General features: G+C 43.9%; 2 long non-coding RNA genes across 3 annotated transcripts; both read left to right on the top strand.

Annotated features, from left to right (window-relative positions):
- Positions 1-206: 206 nt before the first annotated feature.
- On the top strand, positions 207-5,641 carry LOC100827204. 2 transcript variants are annotated; one of them, XR_002960216.1, is made up of 4 exons: positions 207-1,409; positions 1,633-1,731; positions 2,807-4,090; positions 4,189-5,641. It is a non-coding gene; the product is annotated as an uncharacterized LOC100827204 (long non-coding RNA). The 2 variants fall into 2 exon arrangements; XR_732147.3 differs by having other exon boundaries at positions 208-1,409; positions 2,807-4,019.
- Positions 5,642-11,162: 5,521 nt separating this feature from the next.
- LOC112272298 lies at positions 11,163-13,380 on the top strand. The gene is made up of 3 exons (XR_002965907.1): positions 11,163-11,247; positions 13,023-13,081; positions 13,185-13,380. It is a non-coding gene; the product is annotated as an uncharacterized LOC112272298 (long non-coding RNA).
- The last annotated feature ends 283 nt before the right edge of the window (positions 13,381-13,663 follow it).

Genomic DNA, 13,663 nt, shown 5'->3' on the forward strand with positions numbered 1-13,663 from the left:
TACTCTTTAAATTCTTTCTACATTTGCGTGACACGAGAATGTTCAAAGTGTCAACAATGGGTTCTGTTCTAAACATCTTTACATTATCACTGAGTTAGACCCAAATTCAAAAATAGCCCAATTGGAAAATAGCCCAGTCCAGACGGTGACACAGGAGGGAGAAAGACTAACATGCCCCTCCAACCAGTCTCCAAGCAATATATGCCGCAAATGCGTGTTTCCTTTCCGCTTACGGTCGCCCAAATCAAGCCCAGCCATAACCAAACCCTAGATCCAAAATGGTCCGCCACCGCCAATGCCAGCGCCGCCGCCTCTCCCCGGCGGCGGAGACCCCGCTGAATGACGAGGACCCTGCTGCGGGAGATCCTCCTCTGCCTGCCCCCACAGCCGTCGTCCCTCCCGCGTGCCTCCGCCGTCTGCACTTGCTGGCGCCATGCCCTCCTCGGCGACGGCTTCCTCCGCCGCTTCCGCGCCCACCACCGGAAACCCGCGCTGCTCGGCTTCTTCCTCCAGGGCCTCATGAAATACCCGCCCTCCTTCGTGCCCGCGCTAGACCCGCCCAACCGCGTCCCCGCCACACGGTTCTCCGGGCCCCGGGGCTTCGAGGTGGGCTTTGAGTTCCTCGGCTGCCGCCACGGCCTCGCCCTCTTCCTCGACTGGTCGCGGCGAGTCGTGCTCCTGTGGGACCCCATCACCGGCCATGAGCGCCGGGTTTCGTTTCCTCTTCTGCCTGGGTACACGGCGAACAACATGGTCTGAAATGTCGCGCTCATGTGTGCCGACGGCAGAGTTGGCCACGTGCACGGTGCGTGCCTCCAGAGCCCGTTCAAACTAGCCGTGGTAGGTAACGACTCCTCAGGTGCCTTCGCTTGTCTCTATAACTCGGAATCCAACGAGTGGGGAAATGTTATCTCCATGGAGGCTTCTCTGATCAATTCAAGCAGGCCGGGCATACTTGTTGGTGATGCGTTTTTCTGGTTGCTTTGGGAAGGAGGAATTCTGAAGTTCGATTTACAAATGCAGAGTCTTGTTGTGATAGACCAACCTGTCAATGCCCATTTTACCTTCTGTCACAGCTTTCCTTCCAACTTCCAAATCCTTCGGAGGGAGGGTGGTAGCGTTGGTCATGCTATTGTTTCGGAACATAACATCCAGCTATGGGAAAGGAAGCCTAACCATGAAGCTGTTGTAACATGGACACTTTGGAAAACCATTAAAATGAGCGAATGGAGGGAATACCTGCACAGATACTGAGTTATGATGAGGACACTAATGTGATTCTTCTATCTATGGGAGTCGGTCATGTGATGATTCAACTTGATTCAATGAAGTTGAAAAATATTTCTAAAATAGACCACAAGAGGCACGAAGGCTTTATCTACTATCCTACACAAATTTCTTTATTGCAGGTAATACTTGATCTCTACATTGTGAGAGTAACACACTCAAATATACTTCTTTTTTCCAGACTAAATCTAGTTAATTTTCCTTGTTTTTTTTGTAAATTTTTGTTCACAAGCTTAATGGTTTGCCAGATATTGATTGTGTAGTTTGTTTATTCTGCTATAAATGTTAAGCCTGCTCGTTCGACCTTAGAAATTTTATTGGTATATTGGACTTATTTGCTTGTAGGCAGGGGAATTGGTGGTGGAGATGGTGGAGCAGAGATGATTAATGATATATAGATGACTGTGCTACTAGATCTGCTAGGGTGCTATGTTGGTTCGACAGGTGATGTAAATTCATCGTTTGTTGTATATTGTTGATGCTACAATTATTTTAGCTTGTTTACGTCTGTTATTAGTAATTTGCATCAATATTTTCTTTGGTGGTAGGCGAAGCTGCAGTTAATTTTCTCTATAGAATAGAAGATATTAACAGAATCAAATAAAGATATCAAGTCCACTAAGATCTCTTATCGTAAATCATCCATTGTTTGCCCAACCAATAGATTTTAAATTGTTCTTTACTTGAACAGTTTGTTGATATACAATTAATTTTAGCTTGTTAATATCAGTTATTTTAAATTCTTCTATTATCCTCCTCAATTCTCATGGTACCATCAGCCATTTAGAAATGAAGTACATATAACAAATAAAACAACCATTTAGTTACTGATTCTGACAATCATTTCACAAAACCACCATTAGAAAGCAAGATGTTGTTACTCTACTTCATTGCAAATCGAACAACTCATACTATATGGTCACACACAGTTCCCCTATGTTTATGTTCCACAGATCATTTTTTTCTTTATTTTGCAACATGGATAGAATCCATCACGCATATGAAGCATGGGATTTCTCTTGGAAAAAAAAATCAAAGTACGGAAATGCTACTTTTATTTTAGTACTATATGAATTATTAAGTCAAGAAGGTGATTGTATCTGCAGCCTGCATGGGAACTAGTCATCCAATGCAACTAATGCAGTACAAGCTGAGCATTTCTTTCTGTTTGCTACCCTGCTCATTTGTTTCATTCGAATATATCTCATCATGTACATGTAATTCCAGCCAGAGAGATACATGTTTTGTCAAAGTGGATAAAACGTTACCTATTTCATTGGTAAAGCTGTTGTAACAAACAACTCATTTTCACCCGCAAAAAACAAACACAAATCTCATTTAACTTTCCTAAATGGTTTTTTTTCTTCTGGAAATGACAATCAGATGTTAGCTAGCGATAGTTCCTCTGTAGATCTGGTGTGTTGCTGTCTGAACTTAGCTCATAATCGATAACTTGTGATCTTTTGCATGTTGAGCAGTGCAAATTGGTTTTGACTGTCGAGTTCATTTCGGTTCGCAGGTACCCGTAGTTGTTTTTCTGAACAACAATGCATTCTTCACAGCCTCCATTCTGTGTTTGGTGATTCTGCACTTCGGAGTGATCCTGCCAAGAACTGAAACATGGAGAGGCTTACTCTCAGTAGCGAGCAAGGGGAAATGAGATGTAATTTCGTGATGCTTATGGCCGGCGGATTTTACTAATAAGGGCTATGTCTTTGGATTCTATGGGCCTGCTGTTTGAATTCCTAGTTCGATACTTCCGTGGGATATTTATAGCAATTCCATTAGCTTCATTTGCTATTTATGCTGATGCCAAGGTTCAGTAATTTTTGTTATAAAATGACATGCTTGAGGGTCTAACTAATTAGCTTGCAAAATTGAATAACAAAAACAGAGGGCATGCTCATGCATCATCTCAACTTGGATTATCATCCCACAGTAGCCGATCACTTCTTGTCGACAATTGATTTCCTCTGATACGTGAACAGCTGGTAGATGGTATCACTCGCGGAACAAAACTTTCGGTAGCGGAACAAAGCATATATGGAAACAAAAACGAGAAAGCAAAGCCTAGCCACCGAGGAGTTCTCTGATTCAATCATCGAGATCATCTGGCTTTTGCATTATTTTGGTATTGTTTTTTGTTGAAGTATGAAATGAGGTCTCGAAACATCCATGTCCCAGTGTCGCGTTGATTAATTGCCTCATGAGGGCCAGGTCCGCGAGTCCGCGACCCACGAGGCGTTCAAGGAAACTGGATTCTCATCCGTGAAGGTTGGCGGTGTAGAGCTAGAAATGTTATCTTTCAAGAATCTTAATATGACTTGTAGTTTCATCCAAGATTACTTTCTCCTGTCTAGTTCCCGGTTGATCAATCCTTAGCGGCAAAGTTCCTGGCGTTGGATTATGTGGGCTACGTGTCAGTGAGAGGAAAAAGACTATTCTACCCTCGAATTTAGGGATACCTCGAATATATATAAGAAAAAAGTAGGCACCCTCGATTCAAACCCTACCCTAGCTCCTAGGATCCGCCGCCGCCGCCCATTCTCCCCAGCCTCGCCGCGGCTGAAACCTCCTGCGGGAAATCCTCCTCCTCCGGGGCGCCTCCGCCGTCCTCAAGCGCCGGCGCCGCGTCGTCCTCTACGCCGGCTTACTCCGCCGATTCCGTGCGCGCGCACCATCCGAAGCCCCCGCCCCTCCGCGCGCTTCTCCGGGCCGAAGAACCTCGACAGGTACAGGATTTCTCCGGCTACTATCCGTCACGGTCTCTCGCGATCTCTTCCTCGATTGCCACCAGCGCCAGGTTCCTTTAATCCTTTTTCCTCTTCCGCTGGGGTACACGGGCGGGGCAACGAAGATTCGTAACTCATGGAGAAGTATTTGTTGCTTATGCCTTCACAGCTGATATTCTGTTCTCCGGGCCGAACAACCTTGATCAGCTCTTCGGCGGTGCAAGTGGTCGTCTTGCGGGATCCCTCACCGGCCGGCCACCAGAGGCAGTTTCCTTTTCCTCTTCTGCAGTGCTGGGGGTACACGGACGGGGCAACGATGAAGGTAACTCAGTTGAGAAATAAGGTTAGGAAAATGTGTTGCTTATTGCGTTTGTAAATTCAGTTCGTGTGGCCATCAGTTTATGACAATGTGTGCATCCCACTTTTTTTATGTATATATGTACAGTACTATATTTAGCCTCGTCTCAATTTTTTTACCTGTTCTTAGTGTTAGACTTAATCTATGCAACTGCATCGTAGTTTACTTAGTTCTGCATGTAGTTTAGGTGTTCTAGGATTTGTAGGCCGGTGAAGCTGCAGTTGAGTGCTCGGGGAGGTGAGATGCCAAGCTCCGTCAGATGCAGAAGCTAAGGGGCGATGCTGGTGCTGTGCGAAGCAGCATAGCAAGTCGGCGTCATGGACAGATGCCATGCATGCCGGTCATTTAGTTGGCAAGTCTGCCGATATGAAGAGATTCCAGGAGACGTGGGCTTGGTTAATTAGGGGCATGAGACCCGGTAGGATTAGTTAGTTTCCTTCTTTATATCATGTAATCTTGGTTGTTTTGAGTAACAGAAATATAGAATAGAAAAGAGAAAAGGACGTTGCTGCGTGAGGCAATACGTCTCCAAATCTGTGTCTACCTTTCTTCTTACCCGTCTCAACTGAAGGTGAGAGAGAGAGAGAGAGCTGAGAGTTGCTGCAGGAGGCAGCTGCTCGAGGAAGGAGTGGGGACTAACGGCTCCAATATTTGCTATTCTAACAGTTTCTGGTTTTAAGTTACATCAGAAGACGACGCTGCGAAGGCCGTGAAGCTTACTAAGAAGATGTAGGCTGCCGACCTGGCCTCTCCTTTGAGGACTCGGCTCACCGGCGGTGGCGACATCGACGACCTCCGCGTCGTCGAGCGAGTTGAGGTGGAACAGACCGTGTCTGTCTCGACGTTAAGTTGGAAGCCGACCTGACCACTCAAGTTGATGTTTATCTCGACATTGTTGAAACCACGATGTGTATTTCTTGAGAAGAAGGCAAGGCAATGATTCAAGCCTAGGACATCAAGTTGAGGTGGAACAGAGAAGAGAATGTGTCTAGTACAACGACAATAGATTGTGTTGTTGGTGGTGACAGAGAGACATGTGGCGGAGTTGATTGTTGTTAGTGATTACAAAACAAAAGGAAAATATCGTCATTCCTCATGCCATAATTGGAAGTCTTTGATCAGACTATGTATGTACGTTTGTTGTTCTGTTGCAACGCACGCGTAGCTTACTATGTAACAATGTCCGATAGTGGATCAAAACTTCTCTAAAAAGAACATGGGGGAGAGCAAACCCGAGGCACCGACCGAGGAGTTTTTCGATTCATTTCATCGATCTCTTGCAGCTAATTTGTCGGATCAACATCTGACTCTTATTTTTAATACCTTCTTTTGCTGGCGTATGTAACAAGGGTTATGAGCTGCATCCCTATCCGTGTGGCCATATGTTATTCTCAAAACAAAAAAAAAGGTATGTTCCCAATAATTGCTCAACACTCTCCTCCCTAATTCTCGTTCTTTTCTTGTTGATTCGTCCCTAGCCACAAAATTGCTAGCTCTAGCCTTAGTTGTGTGTGGGTGACTTGTTAGTGAGGCGGCGGGTGTTTTATGAGTTGTTTTGTGTGGTGAAAGACCGTAATACCCTCCAATTAAGGTTCCAAGCGACTCTGTGGGAGAGGGACTCAAAGTGGGGGTGGGGGTTCACATGGATCAAACAGTAGTTCTGATGATCTGCTGCTGGCCCGCCTTGTTGGTCCCGTCGGACGCGGCGGTGCTCTCGCTGGATGTTGTTCTAATGGAGGTCCTCCTCCGCCTGCAACTGCAGTCGTCGTCCTCCCACATGTCTTTGCCAATTCCGAATCGATCATTGAAAACCCCTGCTCGGCTGCTTCTGAACCAATCTAGGTACTGCATACTATCCACTGCTACCGCTATAGCACTCGACGCGCCCAAGTGCATCCCCACAGGGCACTACCTCGACCCAAAGAACCTCGACATGTATAGCTATGATATCTTCAGCTGCTGTCATGGGCTTGCCTTGTTCCTCGATTGGTCAATACAAGTGGTCCCCTCAGTGGCCACTAAAGCCAGTAGGTTCGAGGATGATACTAAACGATGTTGGCCATGTCCACGGTGCTTACCTCCTTAGCTCATTTAAACTGGTTGCGGTATGCATTGACATTAACTTCAGACATGCATTCACCTCCCTTCATGAATTGGGATCTGGCGAGAAAGGAAATGTCATGTCTTTGGCGGCTACAATGAGCGATTTGACCTACGTGAACATCTTGGTTGGTAACACGCTTTGCTGGTCGCTGCATCGAGGCGAAATCCTTGAATTTGATTCGGATAGACAAAGTCTTGTTGTGATCTATAGGCCCGCAAATGGCCATTTAACGAACTCCCATGGCTTTGTTCTCTTTCTATCCCGCAAAAGCGGATAGCGGCATCGCTCTTGCTCTTGTTTTAGAACTGACAATCAGATTATTGAAGAGAAACCTTAATGATGAAACTGTTGTAACATGGCTGTCGTAGAACACACTTGAACTTGACAACAATTGAACATGACAAGTTCCTTTCACAGAGATCATGCTAAGAGAAAGGACCTATAAAGATATGGGGTAATGATGATTACATATTACATAGATGTTCTTTTTGGTCTACGGACGTCCGTGACTTAATGGTCTAACTTGAGTCAATGCAGTTCAAAAATATTTCAAAAATGTATCAGCGAACCTTTTTTTGTTATCCCTACAAATAACTCTTGTCCTGATCTATTTTAGGAATCTTTCTAGGCTGCATTGGTTCAAGTTAGAATATGAAGTCACCGATGTTCGACGCCAGAAAATTACATTTTTGACATGATTATACCCCAAATTCCACAGTTTTGTTCTCTATGAACGATCTTGGTGTAGGGAGGTCAGCTAGTCGAATGATTCTCTACGGGACCATGCCATATCAGTTTCTGGCTCCCACTCTCTTATTTGCATATCTAATCCTAAAAGAAAGGCCAGATCAATGCAACTATCCTTTGTTAGGATTTGGAAGCAATCCGATCGTGAATGGTCGGTACACAATCTTCAGTTGGCTTCTCGATCACAACAAAACTGTTTATCCAAATCAAACTCAAGGATGTCTCCTTCACGAAGCACCAACAAAGCTTATTCCCCACAAATAATGTTCCGAGGCTGCTACAACGGACTTACCATCTTCCTCAAATGGGTGCAACGAGAGATATTATTGTGGGATCCCATAACTAACTAGCAACGTCCTGTTTTTTCCCAATTCCACTTGGGTTCACTGATGTTGCACCGAAGGTCGTCTTGAATGCTGTGGTGGTCTGTGTGGACGGCCACACTAACCATTTGCAGGGTCTAGCTTGTTGAACCTGTTCAAATTGGTCCATGCATATGCCAGCCTCTTTGATTCGAGATCTGATACTTGGGGAGATCTTATAACCATGGAGGCTACAATGACCAATTCGATGATCGATCCAACTAGCCCCAGCATCTTAGTTGGGAACAAATGTTGCTGGTTGCTTTGAGGTGATATCCTTCAGTTTGACTTGAAAACAGAGTCTTTCTATGATAGGAAGGCGATTGAAGTCTGTTTTATGGACCCTTTACGCTCTGATTGCTTCCAAATCCTGAGGAGAGAGGATAGTGGCATTGGTCTGGTACTTCTTTTAGGACCAAACATTCAAATCTCAGAGTGCAAGCCCAAAGCTGATATGTCATGTGATGCAGAAAACCATCCAACTTGATGACATCCTTACACCGAGGTTGTTCAAAGAGCATGGAACTATGTGGAGAAGGGGTATTATGAGCAAACAAATTTGATTTTTTTGAAATCCTTACACCAAGGTTTCCTCGTACGTTTCCTCATCGTAGCCTTGTTTCCACATAGTTCCATTCTCTATGAACAATCTCGGTGTAATTAGGTCGCCAAGTTGTATGGTTTTCCCCATCGTGACATATCAGCTTCTGGCTTCCACTCCTAGATTTGAATATTCGGCACTAAAAGAATTACCAGACCCATGCCACCATCCTCTGTCCGCAGGATTTGGAAGTAATGAGAGTGTAAAGGTTCCATGAAACAAACTTCAATTGGCTTACCTATCATAGAAAGACTCTTAGTTCTCAAATCAAATTGAAGGATATCACCTTCGTGAAACAACCAGCAAATCTTGTTCCCAACCAAGATGCTGGGGCTGGTCGGATCGATCATCGGATTGACCGTTGTAGCCTCCACAGTTATTAGATATCCCAAAGTACCAGATCCCGAATCAAAGAGGCATCCATATGCATGGTCGTGGTGTGGGTCATTGCACACCACGGCCAATTTGAATGGGCTCAACAAGCAAGCGTGGCCATCTACGCACACCACACCGGCATTCAACACGATCCTTGGTCCATCATCAGTGAAGCCTGTGGAAGAGGAAAAGAAACATAACGTTGTTAGTTAGTTATGGGGTCCCACAATAATACCTGTCGCTGCCCCCAGTTGAGGAAGATGGCAAGCCCGTTGCGGCAGCCTCGGAACACCCAGGATGATATATGGGGCGCAGGATTTGGAAGCGATCAGAGCATAAATGGTTGGTAAACAAGCTTCAATCGGCTTCACGATCACAACAAGACTGTTTATCTAAATCAAACTCAACGATGTCACCTTCACAAAGCACCAACTAAGCTTGTTGGTGTATATGGGGCTGCTTGGATCGACCATTTTAGCCTCCACATTTACCATATTTCACCACTTAACAGATTCCGATTCATAGATTTAAGCGAATGCATGTTTGTAGTGCGAGTCATTGCACACCACGACCATGTTTGAACAGGCTCAGGAACCAAGCACCATGTACATAGCCATCGTGGCCGTTAGTTTGCCACCAACTTGCTGGTTTGCATGATCTTTGGTGCACCCTCGTTGTACCGCGCAGAAGTTAGTAATATTGTTGTGTTATTGAGCAGTTATTAATGGCTGCTATGAGCTCTCAAAACATGAGATTTTTGCTATCTGATAGAGCTTGGCCCTATAGTGCTGGGTTTTTTAAGAAAAAATATTGAAGTTGTGGTAAGTGATATAAAGGGCATACTGGTTCTTCTAGTTTAGTGATACTAATTCTTTTGTTAAATAGATGCATTTTCCTCCTCCGGATCTTGACTTCCCTGCCTCTCTAGTGTCATTTGCTTCGTGCACTCATGCTCTATCTTTCATTCCTTGGACCATGGCGCATTGGTGCTGCAGCTGCCTCTTTGCTCACCTGCGGGCCACAGCTTTCCAGCACACCATACTAATAATGCAAAACTAGTTCTATCAGCATGACAAACATTCTCAATATGGACGTACTACCTATCATACTTAGGCAGTACACAACTATGCTTAGAAACAGATAGAGGTAAGTTCACTTGAAGAGTTTTGTTGACGTTGTCGATCTACAGTAGTAGGCTGGCTTGATGTAGGCTTGATGTAATGTGTTCTTGAAGTCGGAAGCAATGCAGACGAGGGGCATTGCAGCTAGCGGTGACGCAATTGCATTGCCTAGAAACCTTATTGCCAGTATTACTTGGTGTACATGTAGAAAAAGAGTTGGCCGAATTCTAGTGGCTCAGTACTCAATACGGCGTAAGATAGCTTTCAGTGGCACGGGTTATAGAACTCTTGGTAGTGCTACTATTGTGGGCTGACCGAAAAATGTAAGGCCCTTGCTTAAGGTAAATTGGGAAGTTACTGTACTTAATTTCTGCAATTTTCCTAAAATGATTATTACAATCACAAAATGCAATGTATATGTATTTTCATATGAAGCATATAATCCAGGGTCTTTTTATTGTTAGGCCAGTGCTGATGTGGATGTTATTTGTAAAGAGACACCCTTAATGATTGCTGTCAGTTGCTTAGTTCTGGTTAGTGCAGAGGCTAACGTTCCTGACAGTGTAAGCTTTTACCTTGAGGCTACATGGATGCTATCAGTAACATTAGATATTCAAGTATACATCTGAACATTAGTGGTTTTCCATCTTCAAATTGTAACTTCAAAACACATCTCATGGTGATTTGTTTATTCTGCAGGTCATTCTTTTTTAGGACTGTTTAGATTTGCCCCTAGTAGGGTACATTAAAAAAAATTTGGTGCCTGGTTCTATTTGATTATTTGTAGAGACATGTGAGGCTGTAGTTATCTGCTAGATAGATCGGTTACCTTATAGTATTAACTTCAACTAAATTGTTATTGAAATATTACATGTATCTAGACGCTTTTTAAGAATAGATACATCCATATTTGGGCAAATTTGAGTCAAGAATTTAGAATCAGAAGGATTATATGTTAACTATGTTCCTTCTACTTATCCAAATCTCTGGAATGTATATCGTACACCATGCCTGTGCTGAATGCTTGTCTAGATACCTTGTATGCTCCTGCTTTGTCATTTTGCTTTGTCAAATATGCTCCTGCTTGTTATGTTGGTAGCATGGTGTGTCCCTTTTGAAATTGCTGCAGCTTCTGTTAGGCCTGAAGATGTTAATATTCTCCGTCCCATATTAAGTGACTTTCTATTACATGTATCTAGACGTTTTTTAGGCATAAATACATCAATATTTGGGCAAATTTGAGTCACTTAATATGAGACGGAGGGAGTATTTCCGGTCACTGTGTATTTCTACGGTGCTTTACTGTAGTGTTGATGGGATGTTGTGGACTCAGTGCACGAGCAAAGGTATAATATAGCACACCTCTATCATATTCATATGAAAGGTTTGAGGCCCCGTTTGGTTCATGGGATTTTCACAGGATTTTCACAGGAAGCAACAATCCATAGGAATGTGCACCATTTGCGCGTTTGGAACACAGGAGTGAAGCAGAGGAATTTTGGAGGAATACTATAGCAATCGTGCAAAGATGGAGGAATTTCACAGGAACCAAAACATCAGGTTTGATCTCTTTTTTCTTTCCTTTGCATCAATCCAGTAGGACACCAGCTTTCAAGAGCCATCAATTGCTGGCTTGCTGCGTTCTAAAGAAGTGTTTCACGTGCTCCTTTGCAATCCCTCTGCTTGATTCAGTTCTATGGTTGGAATCAATTCGGTAAGGATATACGTTGGAGAAGGCCCTAGTCTCAAATTTGTTTAGATTGTGTTGCAGCGTTGCTTCCTAGGAGAACAAACACGAGGATTAGTTCCTATTGTATATTTTGACTTATAAAGCAATTTACAAATAGTTTTAAAACGAAATCCTATGTTTTATCCATTCCTACATTCCAAACATGTTGTCATTTTCTCCTGTGGTTTTCAATCCTCAGGTTTACGCATGAATTCCTTTCTTGTTCCTGTGTTTTTTTCCTATTCCTGTGTTTCGTATTCCTGCGTTCCAAACAGGACCTGAGTGTGCATGTTGGATGTGATCTGATTTTTTTTTTGTGAAACCACATATTTCACTCCATTCTTTCAGTAATGAATATTTGTTAGTGGCTAAGAATTAGACTGATCGTGAATGTTGAATATGTCAGTTGTCTTGTTGCAATGGATTTGCCAGCTATGGTGTAAGGAAAAGATGTCGCACGGGTTTCACACTAACGCATTTGGCAGCAATACGATTTAGTTGAAACAATTTTAATATTTACCTTTTATCCATTCTATTAAGATTTTCGACCCCATCAAATGACTTCTCAACGGCACATTGCATGTTAAGCTTTTGCTTATTAAGTCTGTTGCTTGCAGCATGTATATATTGCGCTTCATTGCCATGGCTGTGTGTATTGGCAGATGTGTATTGGCAGATGAAAGTTATCTGTGGACAATGCAAGATATGGTAATTGGGTTTCAGGTTTGGTGTTGTTTGTGACTCTATTCGGTGTCTGGTTCCTTTTTCGGCAGTCAGTCCATAAAATCCAAACAATCCGATATAACTGAGATGCTAGTACAACACGGCTACCTGCGATTTTTGTCGGCCCAAAAGCCCAACAATCTCCTGGTTTCGTATGGACAACTGTAGTCTGTATTATTACACACCATGATTAATTTGAACATGCTGAGGTGGCAAGCACAATACATATCGACAGTGTCTTCGTCAGCACACACACCATCTCAAGTTTAGCAGATCTTCGGTGCGCCGTCACTGTACCCTGGCGGAAGTGGGAAAGAAACCTTGCGACAGTGATCAGGGATGGGGTTCCGGAAGAAGACCTCTCGTCATAGCTAACTGAGGTATATGGCAAGTCCGTGTCGGCAGTCTTGGAACCCCCCTCCCCCCCAAGCTTCTGCTCACCAGAGCCTCGACAAACCGAGCTGGGTGTTCCTAGGCTGTCACCACTAGCTCGCCTCCTACCTAAGCTGGGTTTGGCGAGAGGTCTTCTTGTGGGACCCTCTCATGGACCACCGGTGCCGGGCTAATTTCCCATTTCCACCTTGGTACAGTGACGGGCACATAATGATCGTGCTAACGTCGGAGTGGTTTGCCCTGACGACGAAGTTGGCTATGTGCCTATGTGCATGGTGCTTTAGGAGTATGACAAGGCATGTGGTGCATTTCTTGATGGCCTTAGATTGGAGCCAGGGAACATCTATATCGAAGGGTTATGGTATCCTACTTGTCCCTCCAGACAACATCCGGTTGTAACAGTCATAACCTCAATGATCTTCCCTTCTCGGAATGATATTTCACTTGCAGCCAATAGCCATCATATTTACTGTTGGATTGAAATATGCAGGGACAAGCTTAGCTGTACATGCCTGGATCACCATCAGCAAGTATATATGAGAAACAGAGGTACCCTGTTTTGCCCTTCTCACTGAAGATTTTGTACATACTCCGTACTTGATTTCCACTTCTCACTGAAGAAACGGAGGTGCCCTGTTTTGCTGTCTTGTAGGCATAACTGAAGACTTGCAACGAGATGGGTGGGTTATGTTAATCGCTATAAGTCCTTTTTCTAATCATCATCAGTAGGTCCGCGAAAAACTTTGAAGTCCCTCGCCTCACTGGGTGCTCGAGACCGTTTTGCGACCGCGATTTCCAGGGCAAATGGTGTTTCGTATGTAGTTTTTTCTTTTTATGGTTCCCTTCATACGGAAAGATTTCTACCATGGACCGCTCCAGGCAGCTGTAATTTCTTTACAGTTTCTACAATGAAAATGTTGCCAGATTGATGTTACTGTGTACGCCTGATACGCACAGTCACCATCTCTTATGTTTTTGAACCTCTCTGTCAATCTTGCAATGTTGTGTTTCAGAGGTACAAAAGAGAGACAACACATACAGATACGGTCACATGACAACACAACCATCCAGTCAGTCGTTTAAGCAATCTTCATTTCAACTCTCGAGTCTTCACACTTGCTTTGGTCCTAT

Source organism: Brachypodium distachyon, chromosome 4 (genome assembly GCF_000005505.3).
Source record: "Brachypodium distachyon strain Bd21 chromosome 4, Brachypodium_distachyon_v3.0, whole genome shotgun sequence".
Lineage (NCBI taxonomy): Eukaryota > Viridiplantae > Streptophyta > Magnoliopsida > Poales > Poaceae > Brachypodium > Brachypodium distachyon.